This window comes from Dipodomys spectabilis, unplaced genomic scaffold, assembly GCF_019054845.1.
Source record: "Dipodomys spectabilis isolate Male_0828 unplaced genomic scaffold, ASM1905484v1 ptg000147l, whole genome shotgun sequence".
NCBI classification, from domain to species: Eukaryota; Metazoa; Chordata; class Mammalia; order Rodentia; family Heteromyidae; genus Dipodomys; species Dipodomys spectabilis.
In genome coordinates, this window is record NW_024870824.1 from 21,568,349 (window position 1) to 21,585,384 (window position 17,036).

Genomic DNA, 17,036 nt, shown 5'->3' on the forward strand with positions numbered 1-17,036 from the left:
GAAGATAAGAGTCTCACAGACGTTTCTGCCCGGACTGGCTATGAACCATGATCCTCATATCTCAGCCTCCTGTGTAGCTAGAATTAGAGTTCTGAGCCACTGGCACCCAACTTAAGCATAATTCTGATTTTCTTTCTTCGTCTCTTGCATAGTAACTGGTTGAATGTTTTCTGGATGAGGTGGCCCAGTGTCCCTATGTGCCTGGAACCCAAGGTAGCCTTCTCATTCAGGAGGTGGGCTGTGGGTCAGGAGCTGTCTAGCTCAGACTATTGAAACAGTTCCATGACGTAAGCCCCTCTGTGCCCTGGGTAGACCATGACGGTTATTCATTTTCCATCCAACCTTCCTGGACTTATTGTATTGTATTGTTTTTACATCATTTCTAGCACCTGTCCAAAATTATGATATAGTTATGCAATGAAAATATAATGCCATCTTAAAAAAGTCATTTAGGGCTTTGTGAATGTGGCTTCATGGTTAGGTGATTGCCTAGCATGCATGAAACCCTGGGTTCAATTCCCCATTACCACATAAACAAAAAGACACTGGAAGTGGTGCTGTGCCTCAAGTTGTAGAATGCTAGCCTTGAGCAAAAAAAGAAAGACAGAAAGAAAGAAAAAGAGAGAAAGAAAGAAAGAAAGAAAGAAAGAAAGAAAGAAAGAAAGAAAGAAAGAAAGAAAGAAAGAAAGAAAGAAAGAAAGAAAGAAAGAAAGAAAGACAGAAAAAGAGAGAAAGAAAGGAAGGAAGGAAGGAAGGAAGGAAGGAAGGAAGGAAGGAAGGAAGGAAGGAAGGAAGGAAGGAAGGAAGGAAGGAAGGAAGAAAGCCCTGGGTTTCCCTTATTTGCAATAACTAGTGTATGTCTGAGTCAAGCAGAAAAGATCAGATAAGTTGCTGTTAGGGAAATGAACCCTAAGATATGTATTTAAATGTTTTTTTTTTCATGTGATTCTTTCTAACACATTTATAAATTTATTTCTTTGTTGTTTTGTATGTCCCTCACCCAGAGTATAACCCTTGCTTTCACTGTAATTGATAATGTTATAATTTGTGGAGGGGATGGGAAAAAAACAAGTCATTTAAATAGGGATACAGGTGGACCCATTGCATCAATGAGATATGCAAGTCGTTATGTCAAAAACGAACTTTACAACTTTGGTGGGGGGGTTGGGAAGGAGGATTGGCTCTGGGGGCAGGTGGAGGATGGGAGGGGGTCACAAGGGGAACCAAAGGAGGAGGATACAATGCTTGATAAGAAATGTACTCATCTTGCCCCTGTAATTGTAACCATTCTGTACAGTATTTTCACAATATAAAAAGAAAAAATTAGTAAATGCAAAATAAAGAATCCCTACTTTGAATATATAATTGCTCCTTCCAAACTGAAACCTGACAATAGTCCCTAATTCATGTATTTTATTTATAATACTGTGCTGAAAAAAAGTTTTGGTCATTAGGTCACAGCAATTAATGCCAGTAATGTGCTTAGATGTCAGGTGAAGATTAATTCTGGAAATTCAAAGATTCCAGGATTTTGTGTGGTCACTGCTAATCACAAAGAGAAGGGTAATTTAAGTGACATTTGGAAACCTTTGCAACAAAAAGGCATTGGCTAATTAACAGTTGTGACACAAGAGAAAAAATAACTCCAGATGTAAGGAATAAATGATAGTAACTAGGGTATACCAGAAATTGTTCTAGAAAACAATTTTGGTTATTGAAGAACTAGTTTTCAACTAGGCTTATTCCTCATTGCCTTTAGCATTCTAAATCTCTTAGGCTAGTTCTTAATCTCTGTGTGATAAATGTATCTCTCTCTATGCTGTTCTTTCATACTCGATATCCTTTGCTTTCTAAAAATCTGTCTTTCTATATTTTCCTATGAACATTTCCTGATACTACATACACCTATACAGACGGTAGAGGATCCTAATGGAGGGATCCCATAGCTAATGAGTCATATTATGAGGACATATTATTGCTACCTCAAATTTTCTGAAAAGCTGCAATGGCATCATTTGGTTCAAATTTCCATTGTTTGTCTACATAGTGTCATTCAGTGCACATAAATGCAAATATGAGCCAGGTGCTGGTGGTTCACGCCTGTAATACTAGCTACTCAGGATGTTGAGACCAGAGGATTGTGGTTGAAAGCCAGCCTGGTCAGGAAAGCCCATGAGACCCTTATCTTCAATTAAGCACAGGAAACCCGGAAGTGGTGCTGCAGAAAAAGTAGTAGAGCACTCAACTTGACCTGAAGAGCTGAGGGACAGCACCCAGGATCAGAGTTCAAGCCCCATGATAAACAAATAAAGTGAAATATGACTTTGTTTCCCCCAAAGGAACGACAAGATTAATAATCTTCCCAAGCATTAAAATAAATTCCAAAATGATTCAGTGCACCTACTTTTGCTGAATTATTTACTTTATGGCTTCTTTGCTGGACATATTCTCTACTTTTAAAAATAGTCAAATATTACCTTTACAAAAAATTTCATCAAATATTAGTTGTTTCAAAAGAGAAGTCTATTCAGTTGATGTCACTTAGCTTTCTTACTATATTAGATCAAAGCTAACCCAGGCAGGTTAGTCTGTCAAACTCATTTCTAATTAAACACCAAAAAAGCACAAGTAGAGTTTTGGCTCAAGCAGTTGAGTACTAGCTTTGGGGACAGGTGGGCAGGAAAGAAAATTGTTCAGGGACAGGGTCCAGCATCTGGGTTCAAGCCCCAGAACCAGCACAAACTAAACAAACAAGCAAACAAAATAACCCAGATATTTCTTTGGGACTCTCCTTAAAGGAGTACTCATTTGACAAGAGGTTCCTTTTGGTGATCATACTCACTGGATCCTGCTTTTTTGGAATCCGTATTGCTCTGGAGAACTCAGGACCAGACTAAAGGAATTGATAACTGACTCCTGCAAATAGAGATTCCTCTCAGGGGTGAAATAACCATCCATAAGGCACTTTAAACCTCCATGTCTTTGTTTCTTTGGAGTAGAACACTTTTAAAACAACGTTATTTCCTTTTGTTCTATGATGGCTTTCAAATGGCACATTATTTCTTTTTGTAATACTCTCAATTAGAACTTTACAGAAAAGTTTTATATGAGTAAAGAACATACTCGAAAAAGTCCAGGGCAGAGTTTTCTTCAAGCCTTGGGATTCTTTTCTTGTACAGTAAAAAGGAAAGCACAAGTTAACTTGAACTTTTTCATTCCTCTATTTTCCATTCCTCTCCTGGGATCAGTTTTCACATCCAGTTACCGTTACTTCCAGTAACAATCGATGGTGTTGTTTGAGGTATAATAAATGTTTTCTGGCTTCACTGAAATAACACAAGGACACCTTTGGACATGAGGTAACACGTGTTTCAGAAAAAATTTAGTAAAGAGAAAATATGAAATTTATATGCTTATAAATATATTATCCATGAGTATATTGAGTTCAAACTTTTTATGGTCTCTGTAAATTAAAGTGAATTGTAAATGGGAAGAAGGTTCTCAGATCATTCTTTTTGTGAGTGTATGTACAGCACATTATTTCCCAAGTGTATATGAGTTAACAGTAAGGGAAACTATAGCAATAATAGGAGAAAGAGACGTTCTGTGTTAAAGTATATGGGTTCAGTACACTATAGAAGACTCTACAAATAAGACAACATCGAAACAATAAAGCCAAGTCCAGTGTGTAGATTTATGGGAGTGATATAGAGAAAGCATTACTCCTACGTGGAACACGAAGTATGAGGCCACTCCTCTTCTAAATCACACTTGCTAATGACACAACTCTGTAGAAAGTAGAAGGAAGTATAATTCTGGTTCCAATGCACGTCAGATATAAGAGCATGGACTTAACTGGAAAAAAATCCATCTTGAGAGAACAGGGCTTATACTAGCAATGAACTGCTGGCTAAGATGATATTTCTTTTTCTTTCCTTATATATTTATTGTTGTTGGTGGTGGTCTTGGCACTTGAACTCTGGGCCTGGGCACTGTTCCTCTGCTATTCAGCTCAAGGCTAATACTCTACCACTTGATCCACAGTGCCACTTCCAGTTTTCTTGTAGTTAATTGCAGAAAAGTGTCTCCGGAACTTTCTTACCCTGGCTGGCTTTGAACCCCAATCCTCAGATCTCACCACCACTCAGCTTACGATCACATTTCTAACAGTGTACATTCAAGATATGTAATGGGTATATTAATCTGTCTTTATTTGAATTCTTGAGTTAAAAACCTGGGCTACAGCATAGACTTTACACTCACAAAAATGTTTATAGCTTAAAAGTTGATACTCCTGGAGAAATAAAACCTAAGAATGTAAAGGAGTCTGGGAAGTTCAGTTTGCAACCAGCTAGGGTAGAACAGTCTTTGCATCAGTACCTATAATTGAGGAGCCAAAAGCTGGGTTGGAAGAATGGCTCAGGTGATAGAATACCAATCATGAGCAAGATTGATGAATAAGAGCTTGAGGATTTTACATACATATATACAAACATACACATACACACAGAGGCACTTATATGTGCACACACAAATACACAAATGAAACGACTCTCATAATATGTAGAAAAATTACAAAACAATAGAAAATATGTCCTGAGTAAGACTAGAATCATGTGATAATTTTTAATATTAGAAAGTCCTAAAATTACTTTTTTCAAAAGTGTTTGAGAATATTACATAGGTAAGGACCAGAGATAGTAAGAGAGTCAAGTAATCATTATTAAAGGTATCATATCCATTGAGGAATGAATCAGAGACCCCGCAGGTGCATCTGAAAATGTTCATATCCTGTGTCAAATGTTAGAAAATGTTTGAAAATAGTACAGGAACAGTCTGAGCAGTGTAGTGGGTAATATCACTGGAGAAATTCAGAATTGCTAATCTGTATCTAGATTAAATAAAATAAGAAACTATGGCAGGGCAATGTGATATAAGCCTAGAATTCTAGCACTCAGACTAAAACAGAAGATTAGAGAGTGGAATTACATAGTGATACCTTCCCTGGAGCAGGTAGTATAATTTTGTCTTAATAAAACAAACCAAACAAGAAAGGAATACACAGTTGGAAGGCTGGGCTAATTTTGTCATTTTTTGAGAAGTCAAGTTTCTTATTGAAATGCAACACATATATAATCCTCACTTGTGTTTTAAATTCTCTCTCCATTACAGAACATTCCTAGATGCAAAATGACTCATGATTACCTTCCAAAATTTGAGAAAGTAAGTAAACATCATTCTGTTGGATTCCAAAGAAATGATGAAGGATTACAAAAGCTTAAGACTGGAGAAATAGCAAAGTTTGTCTAATGTAGGACTTTGTAAATGTTGCTAAATTAGAATTGAAATTTAAAATAAATATTTTGGTTTTGTTTATAATTTCATATTCTATTGGATACTACAAAATTCTTTCTTTTTTTGTCAGTCGTGTGGCCTGAACTCTGGGGCTGCACACTGTCCGTCAGCTCTTCAGCTCAAAGCTAGTGCTCTACCACTTGAGCCACAGCACCACTTCCGGGTTTTTACACTTATGTGGTGCGGAGGAATCGAACCCAGGGCCTCATGCCTGTAAGGCAAGCAGTCTACCACTGAGCCACCTTCCCAGCCCCAAAATTATTTTTAAGTAGACGGTTTAATTGACAAATTCACAAATGATTCTTGCAGTCTACTTGCCTAGAATTTTCTTTCAAGAGAGATATAATTAGAAATTAGTTAATAGATAATTCCCACAATTCATGTATAAAATGTTAATGTGAATAATGTAGACAGAGTTGCCAAGAAATGCATGATATTAATTTATAAATTTATCAAAAGCAATTTTTGAGGCTTTGGTATAACATAGTATGAGGAGAATAATTGTGTGACATCTTCTTTCTTCTACCTATGTAACACAGGAAACAATTCCTTTAATTATGTGTCTCTGTATACAACGAGAAAAATGCTAGGTTGGGGGTTTGTTTTCATTTTTGTTTTATTGGTTTGTCCTAGTGCTTGAACTCTGTGTCTGGACACTGTCTCTGAGCTTGTTTAGGCTCAAGGCTTGTTCCCTACCACTTCAATCTCAGTGCCACTTGTGTCTGGCTTTTGCTGAGAAGTTTATTGGAGATAAGCATCTAAGAAACCTTCCTGCCTGGGCTTGCTTTGAACTGTAACATTTCGCTCTTAGCATCCTGAATATCTATGATAGTTAAAAAAGTATTAATATAAGTAATATTTGCAAATGGTCTGATCTCAAGAATACTAGGGGGGAGGGAGGAAATGATGCAACCCAGTTTATTGTGGTGTTCTTTCCAGAACATGGAGGGCATCACATTAGCAGAGGTGTAGTATTTTTTTCACAATAAAGATAAGCTATTCGTATTGTAAATTAAGGGAACTTTGAGGTGCACCCTACACCTTGGAAACTGTTGGGCTAGGATGACTTTATGGCATAAGTCTTCAGATTGGTGGTCACAGAAATAATAGCTTACTCTGATAAATAATTGCTTACTCTTGAAGAATTAATTATTACAGATGCTTCATAGTTTTATGCTTTACCGGAATGTGGCTATTTTTCTGTTTACTTCTCAATCTGTAGCAACCCATTGGAATATGAATCTATTGCAGAATTACATAATGTGCAAACAGGTATTCTTTTGAAGCTCTCAGGTAGGAATGTTCAGAATTTGAAAATGAGTAGTTATTAGTCATAGGAATTTTGAATAACACATATATTCTGTCCTCTTAACAACTTATTTACTTTTAAAAGTTATGGGTTTCCATTGAATGAAACTGTTTACTGTTTCAGTATGAGAAAGTTTAAATTTATTCTGTTTTCAAAATATTGGCAAGTATATTGTGAAAATATTGTCTAGTTGGATAACATTCAAGTTGATGGCCTTCTGATTAAAAAGGGGTAATTAATTCAAATTGAATGCCAAATAGTATTGATTTTCAAAAGTTACTAAAAAATAATAATATTTACTATGCCAATACAGTGAAATTTTATTTCATGTAGCATATTTATTTAATTTAATTTTCTTGTCAAAGCTATGTACAGTGGAGTTACAGTAATTGTAAGGTAGTGAATACATAATGTTTCAAACTTGTTATCCCCTTTCTTATTTTTCTCACAGTTTTCCTTCACCACAACACCCCTCGCAAGTTGTAATGTACATTTTCATCATATTGTCTTGTGAGAATTGCTATTGCATTGGTTTGCCCTTTGTCCTGTTTCTCACCATTTTGTTCTTCCTATTCCCTTCCCTAATTAAGGTAAATGTATACCAATACACAGGGTATCAAAATCAAATACAGCAGGGAATAAACCATAGGGAAAAATGTCAAAAGAAAATAGAAATCACATAGTACATTAAAAACAACAACCGCAAATAAAAATCTCTGTTTCCATATCTTGGATTTCATTTTGCTTAGCATCAGCATATATGGTCATATATATAACATAACAAAGGCCCTGGAAAATAATAGTTGCATGGACACAATATCAGGAAAACAACATGTTAACTGTTTAATATGGTAAAGATGGAATTAGGATTGGTGAATTCGCGATTCTGTTAAAGGAATTTCAAAAGAGTTTTAAAGTTATGACAGGTAAATTTTAATTGTTCAAACTTTTTAAAAACTTAGCCTATTTAAAAAAAATTTTAAATTGCCTGGGAGAATAGGCTTTCATGCAAAGAAATCCCTGGAGACTTAGCTGAGAGGGAGCAATGTGGGTTAAGATGGCTCTTTTTCACACTAAAAAAAACAAACCTCACAAACCTTGCTATAAATCCTGTAGGTTACCTTGAGAATTGTCCTTACCCAAAAAATATACTCTTACTGTGTGAAACAAAGTTGTAGTGGAATTTAAATTCAAAGTTCTTTAAAAAAAATATCAAAATTGTGATTTGACCTTTACTTACTAAACAGTAATTCTCTGAAAAAGATAATTGGGGTCAAACTATTTAGGGCGAAAGTGCCCTCCACAATGAAAGATATTGGATTTACACTTTTCTGCTTATAATACTTTCCACAATGTCTTTGCACGTGAAGCACTGAAACACAGAAAAAATCTGATTGGATACTTCAAATGAAAGATTTCACATTTCTAAGTGGCTCAAAAATATAATATCATTATTAACAAGAGACTGTGAAGACTTCTCTTATTACATAAGCCAAAAAGTTTTGGGATCAGAAAAGAAGAGCAAATGGAAAACGTAAGAAAACAGTGTTCTTAGAAGCCCTAGCTAAGCATATTAGCTTCAGCAGTGGAGGGAGGCCAAAACTTTTTAAAATAGATTGTCCTAATATTTTTGCTACATAAAGTGGTTTTACAGAGCCTATGTGGCTCACTTCAATGCACACTAGATCGAATGAAGACATAAAAATAAGTTCCACATCCAAATAAAATAGTTTTAAAAGAGAAACCATGAAGATGTAGCAGTGGGGGAGGCCTTATAGTCCTTCCACTTCACTAGACTTTAACCCAAGTAGCTGTGATTAATTGGAAATCAGGTAAGAGCTAAGAGGAGGACATAGAAATAGGACATAGAAGTATTGTCCTTTGTAACAGACACTGTCATCCAAGGTATCGGTGATTTAACTCTATTGTTCTCCATACATCTTGTTAAACAAATGCAAGACCAAGAGAAAAATAATCTATTGTAAATTTGCAAAGAATAACTTCGCTGTTCCTGATATGGTATCTAACGAGAGTCTTAAGTGAGAAGATAAAAGTGGAGTATTCTTCGGTTTCCTCTAAGCATCTTGTTAGCAAACTATATCTTTGAGGTTAGAAGTAATTGAACCAAAAAGTGGTGGAGTACTTATTTTTGTGGGCACTTTAGACATAAGAAGACTTTCAAGATAAAAGAAATAAAAGTATAGCTAAATATTTGTGATCACAGCTTCTTGGACTGGTTCTTTGGAGACAACGTTTTACATGAGAGTTTGTCCTCATTATCATAGATGTTGGGTTTTAGTGGCAACCAAATGCAAGAGGGAAGTTTAATGGATTCACTTGGACAAGTAAACAGCGTAATAGACAAAATGGCAAATAATCTTTAGTGAATTACTTTGACCGATTACTTTGCCAGAACAAAGAAGGAAAGATATAATTCAAAATCACTTGACTGAAAAGTATGAAAAAGAGTAGTAAAGAGAGAAGAGAGAAAACATAGAGGACTGTTTTCTCTCCAACGGAGTAATGAGTTTTGATCTTGTTTCTTCCATTCTATATTCACCAGCTATCAAATGTATCTCAGGACTGGAATATCCAGTTCAGACAAAGAGATCTCCCATTAGAAAATATTTGCTGCAGATGTAAGTGATTTATAACCTTAGACAATCTATTTAAATCTGTTCAAAATTCTCCCCTACCCCAAACTGCCCTCTTTGAACAGTTGGTTTGCTTTTCCCATACTGCCCTTGATTAACTATTTAAAATTTTGAGAGGTCATATTCATACTCTCTAGAGGTTGCTGTTTGGTTGTGAGTTTTGTATGTTTGGTTTTTGTTGTGTTTTTAAATAAATTTCAAAAGGTTGTGCAATTGTGTTACAATTAAATATGTCCATGTAATTGTCCAATGCTCCTGGATCAGAGTCACTCCTTCTATCATTCTCAACCAATCCCTTCTCCAAGATTTATTTCAGATTTACCACTTCCTTTATCACATGTGTACATTGAGTATTCTAGTTGTACTTGCCACTTTTTCATTTTTCACTCATTCTATGTTTTTACTAATATTCTTCTCTGGTCTCAACTTTTTGATAGTCATTCTGTTAAACTGTCTGTTCATACTTTGACAGGTTTATATACATTCTATGGCATTTCTATCCTGCATATACTTGAACTGATATCAGCTTATATTTCCATAATTAATTCATCTGCAATAACAATTTGCAAGACTGAAGTCGTGAAGCACCTATACATGATTTTATTCTCATCTATTTGGAAGATTAATATTTAGTCAACAAGAAAGTTTAAAAATGGCTTAGAATGTTTTCCTAACTACCAGTTTTTATAAATGGCTTTGTACAATGGTTTGTGATTATTTTATTTTACATGGGATAATATTCTCTACTATGTATAACTTTTGGGAAAAGAAGAAAACTAAAATTTATTACTGTAGAGGAATATGATAGAAATAGAAGACAGATTTTATGTTTGTCACATCTCTGATGAGTACCCATATTCAAGACTTAAAGTCATATTTCTTAAGGAAAACATCAAACAACATGATAAGGCAACTATTCGTGATCTTTTAAAATGTACCTTATTATTTGATGAAATTTACTTTATTAGCTAAAGTTTAGGCTTGAAATATGGAAGGCTGATCTATATAACACATTTCTGGAAGGCATCTACTGAACAACACAAATGGTGGGGGCTAGTATTTCTATAATTTAAGGAATAGTTGAACCTGTTTGGTATTAGTGCTGGATAATAAATCAACTCTATTTTAACTTGCTCCTTCCACTTGAAAAACTTGTAATGTTACTAAGTATCATCTAATCGTCAAATGTTATTTTGGCGAATGTGCCTTTAAAAAGTTTATTTGAGGCGCTGGGAAGGTGGCTCTGTGGTAAAGCACTTGCTTGCATGCATGAGGTCCTGTGTTCAATTCCCCAGCATCACATGACCAAAAAGAAAAAAATCTGGAAGTGTGCTGTGGCTCAAGTGGTAGAGTGCTAGTCTTAAGCTGAAGAGCTGAGGGACAGCGCCCAGGCTCAGAGATAAGGCCCCACGCCCGGACCCCCTAAAAAATTATTTGAATAGGAATATATTTTCAGGAGATTAAATATAGGTTACCATTGGTTTGAGAATGACAACCTTTTTATACTACATAACCAAGTTTTACTGAAGTACCAGTGTTTTGAAGCACTGAGGATCTTCTCAATTAATGTTTTTCTGAATTATATTTGACTTCTAAGTCAAGTTTTCCTAGCCTTGGTAGAAAAATTATGGATCTATCCTTCCAGGAACTATTTTTTGGCCTACTTATACTGGACTGAAATCTTTCATTAATCATTAGGAGAGGGGTATTAAAAATATTCTTGTGACATTTGTGATCTTGTTCACTAATATGGGCTGGTCATCTGTAAATTGAAAGTGTGAATTACAAAAGTTTCTCTCAGATTTTGTGATCTCATCTTTCATTTTAAGTTGCCTTGCATTTCACAATTGCTTACTGCTAAATCCTATGTAATTGGGGCCCTGCATTATTATAGGAAATGAGAAGTTGAGATGAGTCTTCAATTACTTTCTGTTGGCATGTGGCATGGGCCTAGGTATGAGGACTTGCCCTTGTTATCTGATGATACATATAACTGGGACCTGGGATCCTAGGACGCGTGGGTCCTGTAGAAGAATAATACCTTTTGGACATCATATCAGCAAAATTTGGGTATGATCAGAAATATGAAGAAAACCATTCTGGGTCCAGCGAGTTAAAACAATATACAGAGCAGCAGAGTAAAATCTCTTACATATTAAAGGAAAACAACATTTTTTTTTTACCATGTGAATTCAGGAGTCTAAGAACACTTAGAAGGTATCACAAGTTTATATCGAAGACATTGCATTGATACTCCTTATATTCTAATATATATTCTAAACTTAATTATTTATATTCCAATCTATTTATTGTAATAAATATCAATTTATTTGTCAAATTATCGATTAATTCTAGTAAGTTTCATTGTGTGAAACATAAAATTAGCACATATAAATATAAAATATATAACTATATATAACATAAGGAATGTTTTTCATTGTTCTGTTGTGGTTAGGGTATCAAAGGCAACTCTGTTTTACAGTATTATTCCATTATCTCTACCTCAGAGTTTGGTAGAGTTAGACCTAAAGCTTTACCATTTGTAGATTTATAGCCTAGAGGCAAGAGGAAACACTGAGATGAAAACATTACCAATTTAAGGCCTAATATCAAGGAAAAAATATGGACTTCTCCTGGAGCTATGGATATAGTTGGTGATAGAAATTCAGTAGTGTACGTTCCTGCCTGGTTGGATGGTAGACAGGTCAGGACATTAGGTAATCATGCATAAGAACAATTTTTTTCACCTTTTTGGCTTTAGCTACTTTGAAATGGTAGATATAATAAACAATTATATTTTGATAAAATACTTTCTAGTCAGAACTGTTTATTTCTCTATGATCCCTTGTAACTAAGATTAGTTTTTTTCCAGTAAGATAATCTTTGCTGTCAGGGTAAGATATTCTGGTTGGTCTGTTACTACATGGAAGAAGGGTAAAGGGCCAGTAGACATTTGTGCCAGTAAGACCTCATTTGGGAAATTTTAAGCTGCAAAATTTTAGAAGTAGCTCTTCAGCAAGGCTTACTTTGAATCCATTAGCTCCACAAAGCTAACTCAGTTGATAAATAAGTACTTGAAAAGCCATATCTTTCAATTCTATTCCATTGGTCCTGAGGTCTGTTCTTATGCCAATACCAAGCTGTTTTGATTACTATGGCTTTATAGTAGAGTTTGAAGTTTGGTATTGATATTCCTCCAGCAGTGTTCTTTCCATTCAGGAGCGTTTTTGCTATTCGGGGTCTTTTATTGTTCCATATGAATTTTTGGATTGCCTCTTCTATTTCCTTGAAGAATGAGGTTGGAATTTGGATAGGTATTGCGTTGAATTTGTAGATAGCCTTGGGAAGTATTGCCATTTTCACGATGTTAATCTTTCCAATCCAGGAGCATGGGAGGTTTTGCCATTTTTTAAGTTCTGTGTTGATTTCCTTTTTCAAGATTTTAAAGTTTTCATCATATAGGTCCTTCACTTCTTTAGTTAAGTTAATTCCTAGGTATTTTATTTTTTGTGGGGCTATTACAAATGGAGTTGCTTTCCTAATTTCAGCCACACTTTTCTCATTGTTGGCATACAGAAAAGCCATTGATTTTGGGGGTTAATTTTATAACCTGCTACTTTGCCAAAGTTTTGAATCAGCTTGAGTAATTTGGGAGTGGAGTCTATGGGATTCTTTATATACAAGATCATGTCATCTGCAAAGAGGGAGAGTTTTATTTCTTCTTTCCCTATTTGGATCCCCTTTATGTCTGCATCTTGTCTTATTGCTGTAGCTAGGCATTCTAATACTAGATTGAAGAGAAGTGGAGACAGTGGGCATCCTTGTCTTGTTCCTGAGTTAAGAGGAAATGGCTTTAGTTTTTCACCATTGAGTATAATGCTGGCTGTAGGTTTGTCGTATACAGCCTTTATTGTATTGAGGAATGTTCCATGGATTCCTAATTTTTCCAAAACCTTCATCATAAAGGGGTGTTGGATCTTGTCGAATGCTTTTTCTGCATCTATTGAGATAACCATGTGGTTCTTATTCTTGCTCCTGTTGATGTGATGAATAATATTAATCGATTTGCGTATATTGAACCAGCTTTGCATCCCTGAAATGAATCCTGTTTGATCGTGGTGTATGATTTTTTGGATGAATTGTTGAAGTCGATTGGCCAAAATTTTGTTGAGAAGTTTTGCATCAATGTTCATCAAAGAAATGGGTCTATAGTTCTCTTTCTTTGATGAGTCCCTGCCTGGTTTTGGGATGAGGGTTATGATGGCTTCATAGAATGTGTTCGGTAGTGAGCGTTCTCATTCAATTTCATTGAAGAGTTGGAGGAGTATTGTTGTGAGCTCTGCTTTGAAGGCCTTGTAAAATTCCGCTGTAAAACCATCTGGTCCTGGACTTTTCTTAGCTGGGAGGTCTCTTATTGCTGTTTCTATTTCAATGCTTGATATGGGCCTGTTAAGCTGGTTTAACTCATCTTCCTATAGCCATCTAATCTTCGATAAGGGAGCTAAAACAATAGAATGGAAGAAAGACAACCTCTTCAGTAAATGGTGCTGGCAAAATTGGTTAACAACATGTAGAAAACTTAAGCTAGAACCGTATATATAACCCTGCACCAGAATCAACTCCAAATGGATCAAAGACCTTGAACTCAAAGCGGACACTCTGAAAACATTACAGGATGGAATAGGAGAAACCCTAGGTCTCCTTGGCTCAGGCCGAAATTTTCTGAATAGAGACCCGGAAACACAACAAATCAAAGAAAGGTTGGACAAATGGGATTGCATAAGGTTGCAGAGCTTCTGCTGGGCACATGACATAGCTAGCAAGATCAATAGAAAGCCCACGGATTGGGAGAAGATCTTTTCTAGCCATACAACGGACAAGGGTCTCATATCTAAAATATACTTGGAACTCAAAAAATTAAACCCCCCAACAACAAATCCTCAAAGAAACAACTGCCCAATAAATAAGTGGGCGAAAGACTTAAAGAGAAACTTCTCTGAAGAAGAAAAAAGGATGGCCAATAGACACATGAAGAAATGTTCAACATCCCTAGCCATAAAAGAAATGCAAATCAAAACAACATTGAGATATCACCTCACTCCAGTTAGAATGGCAAAAATCAAGAACTCTAACAACAACAGATGCTGGAGGGGATGTGGACAGAAAGGAACCTTACTTCATTGTTGGTGGGAATGTAAACTTGTTCAACCACTATGGAAAGCAGTATGGAGGTTCCTCAAAAGACTTCACATAGAGCTCCCCTATGACCCAGCAATCCCACTTTTGGGCATTTACCCTAATGTTTACAAACAAGACCACACTAAAGCTCCCAGCACAACTATGTTTGTTGCAGCATTATTTACCATAGCTAAGATATGGAACCAACCCAGATGCCCCTCAGTAGATGAATGGATCAAGAAAATGTGGTATATATACACAATGGAATTCTATGCCTCCATCAGAAAGAATGACATTGCCCCATTTGTTAGGAAATGGAAAAACTTGGAAAAAATTATATTAAGTGAAGTAAGCCAGGCCCAAAGAAACATAGGTCCCATGGTTTCCCTTATTTGTAATATCTAGTATATGTATGAGTCAAGCTGAAAAGGTCAGATAATGAGATGTCAGGAAAATGAACCCTTAGATGTGTATTTTAATGTTTTTTTCTTTCATGCATGTGTTTCTAACACATTTATAAGATTATCTCTTTGTTGCTTTGTATGTCCCTCCCCCACAGTATAACCCCTGCTTTCACTATATTTGATGTCAGTATAACTTGTGGAGGAGATGGGGAAATACCAGTTGTTTAAGGATACAGGTGGACCTGTTGCAACAATGAGAAGTACAAGTTGTCATGTCCAAAACGAGCTTTACAACGTTGGTGTGGGGGGGGGAGGACAAGGATTGGGATTAGGGGGGGAGGGGGGAGGCTGGGAAGGGATGTGAAGGGTAAACAAAGGAGGAGGCTGCAATGCTTGGTAAGAAATGTACGCATTATCCTGCCCATGTAACTGTAACTCCTCTGTACAGTATGCTCACAAATAAAATTAAATTAAGTTAAAAAAAAAGCCATATCTTTGAATCTAGGTATAAAGGCTTCAAAGTATGATGAAATTTAAAATGAAAAAGACTTAAAATAGTCATTGGCAAAATAATTGCAATTGTGAGCAATCTACCGAACAATATGTTTTTTCCACTGTACACAGAATTTCAGAGAAATAAGATCAATAGCATTGTTAGTAACAATAAGGTTTCCTTGTTACAAATAGGCAACCAAGGGTATATGCCTGTATAAAGATTGCATCATTAACTACTTAAATTCACAGGATACTACATGCTTCGGCAGCAGGTATACATAAATTACAACAATATAGAGATTAACATGCCACTTGGACAGGGATGATCTGAAAATATGCGAAGTATTCCATATTTTTCATTCTTCAGATGCAAGAAATGAAAAACAGTTATTAAAAAGTTGATTACAAAAATACAAGTGTAACAACACATGCGATTCATATAATTAAAAGTTAATTTGGCATCAGTGTATTACATCTTCACCTTAGAAAGGTCTTTACATAGCATAACTTTACAAAACTTTGAAATTAGACAACATTTTAATTTTATCCCAAAGAAATAAAATACTATAAGGACCTAGGAGAAAAAAGAATCTTAAACTGTTTTTATATGGAATGCAATCTGTAAGGACACATTTATTAATGAATTTATATAATATATAACAATGTAGTATTCAAAGTATTATATCTAGGAAAGAATGAAATAGATTATGGACATCTTACAAACAAAATACAGAATATGTTAAAATATACTTTCTTCAGACAAGCACCAGAAATATCTTTAGTTTCTGTACTACTCATTTCAACAGATACGTTAAAATTATTTCTGATTTAAAAAATCACAAGCTCTACAGAAATCATTATAGATGTATACAAACAACTCTTGAATATATTTTGAAGTCAAAGTCAGGCAATTCATTTGGAAGAATACAATGGAATCCATGAATTTTTAAAGTAAGATATTGCTGTTGCTTTGTATTGTGAAAATATTTTGTACATAGACAAAGGATGGACTGGCATTTTTGAAATTTAAGTAACTTAACCAAATCATTAAGAAGTAGAACAATTTGTACAGCCTTTCACAACTTAAAAGAGGTAGTCATACATACTTATCTTTTGGCAGTATCAAATGCAGTTTCTTCCAAGTTGTTCTTCAGACCTGGTTTAATATAATGGTTCAACAGAAGGATATCAAACGTATCTTTGCTGTTTCTATTCCCAGCAGCAAGATGCAAGGGGGTCAAGAGGCCTTTAGTTTAGACACTGGTATCTGCATCATGATGAAGTAAGAAAGAAGCCACACTGGTATTATTCCACGTACAAGCACTGTGCAGGTGTGTCGAGCCATTCACAGTTATTGCATGAATATCTGCCTCGAGCCACCAACTCATGGACAATGTCTCAGTGTCAACTGTAGGCTTCCTGATGAAGAGCGGTATACTCACCTTCATCCCTAGTATTCACACGAGTGGCTTTTTTGGAAAGATTTCTCCACACTGTAGCAAGCCGATTAATTTAGGCAGCCCAAAGAAGAAATTTGCTTGGATCCTTCTCCATTTTTATTTTTTTTGCAAATGATACCATTCCTCACTTTTTCATCTTGTTCCTTGTCTTCATCAGAATTGCCTAACCAGAGACTTTGAG

The 17,036-nt window shown here is 35.5% G+C and overlaps 1 pseudogene; it reads left to right on the forward strand.

The window, feature by feature from the left end:
* The first annotated feature begins 15,652 nt into the window (after positions 1–15,652).
* On the forward strand, positions 15,653–15,752 carry LOC122118284 (annotated as a pseudogene).
* Positions 15,753–17,036: the final 1,284 nt, after the last annotated feature.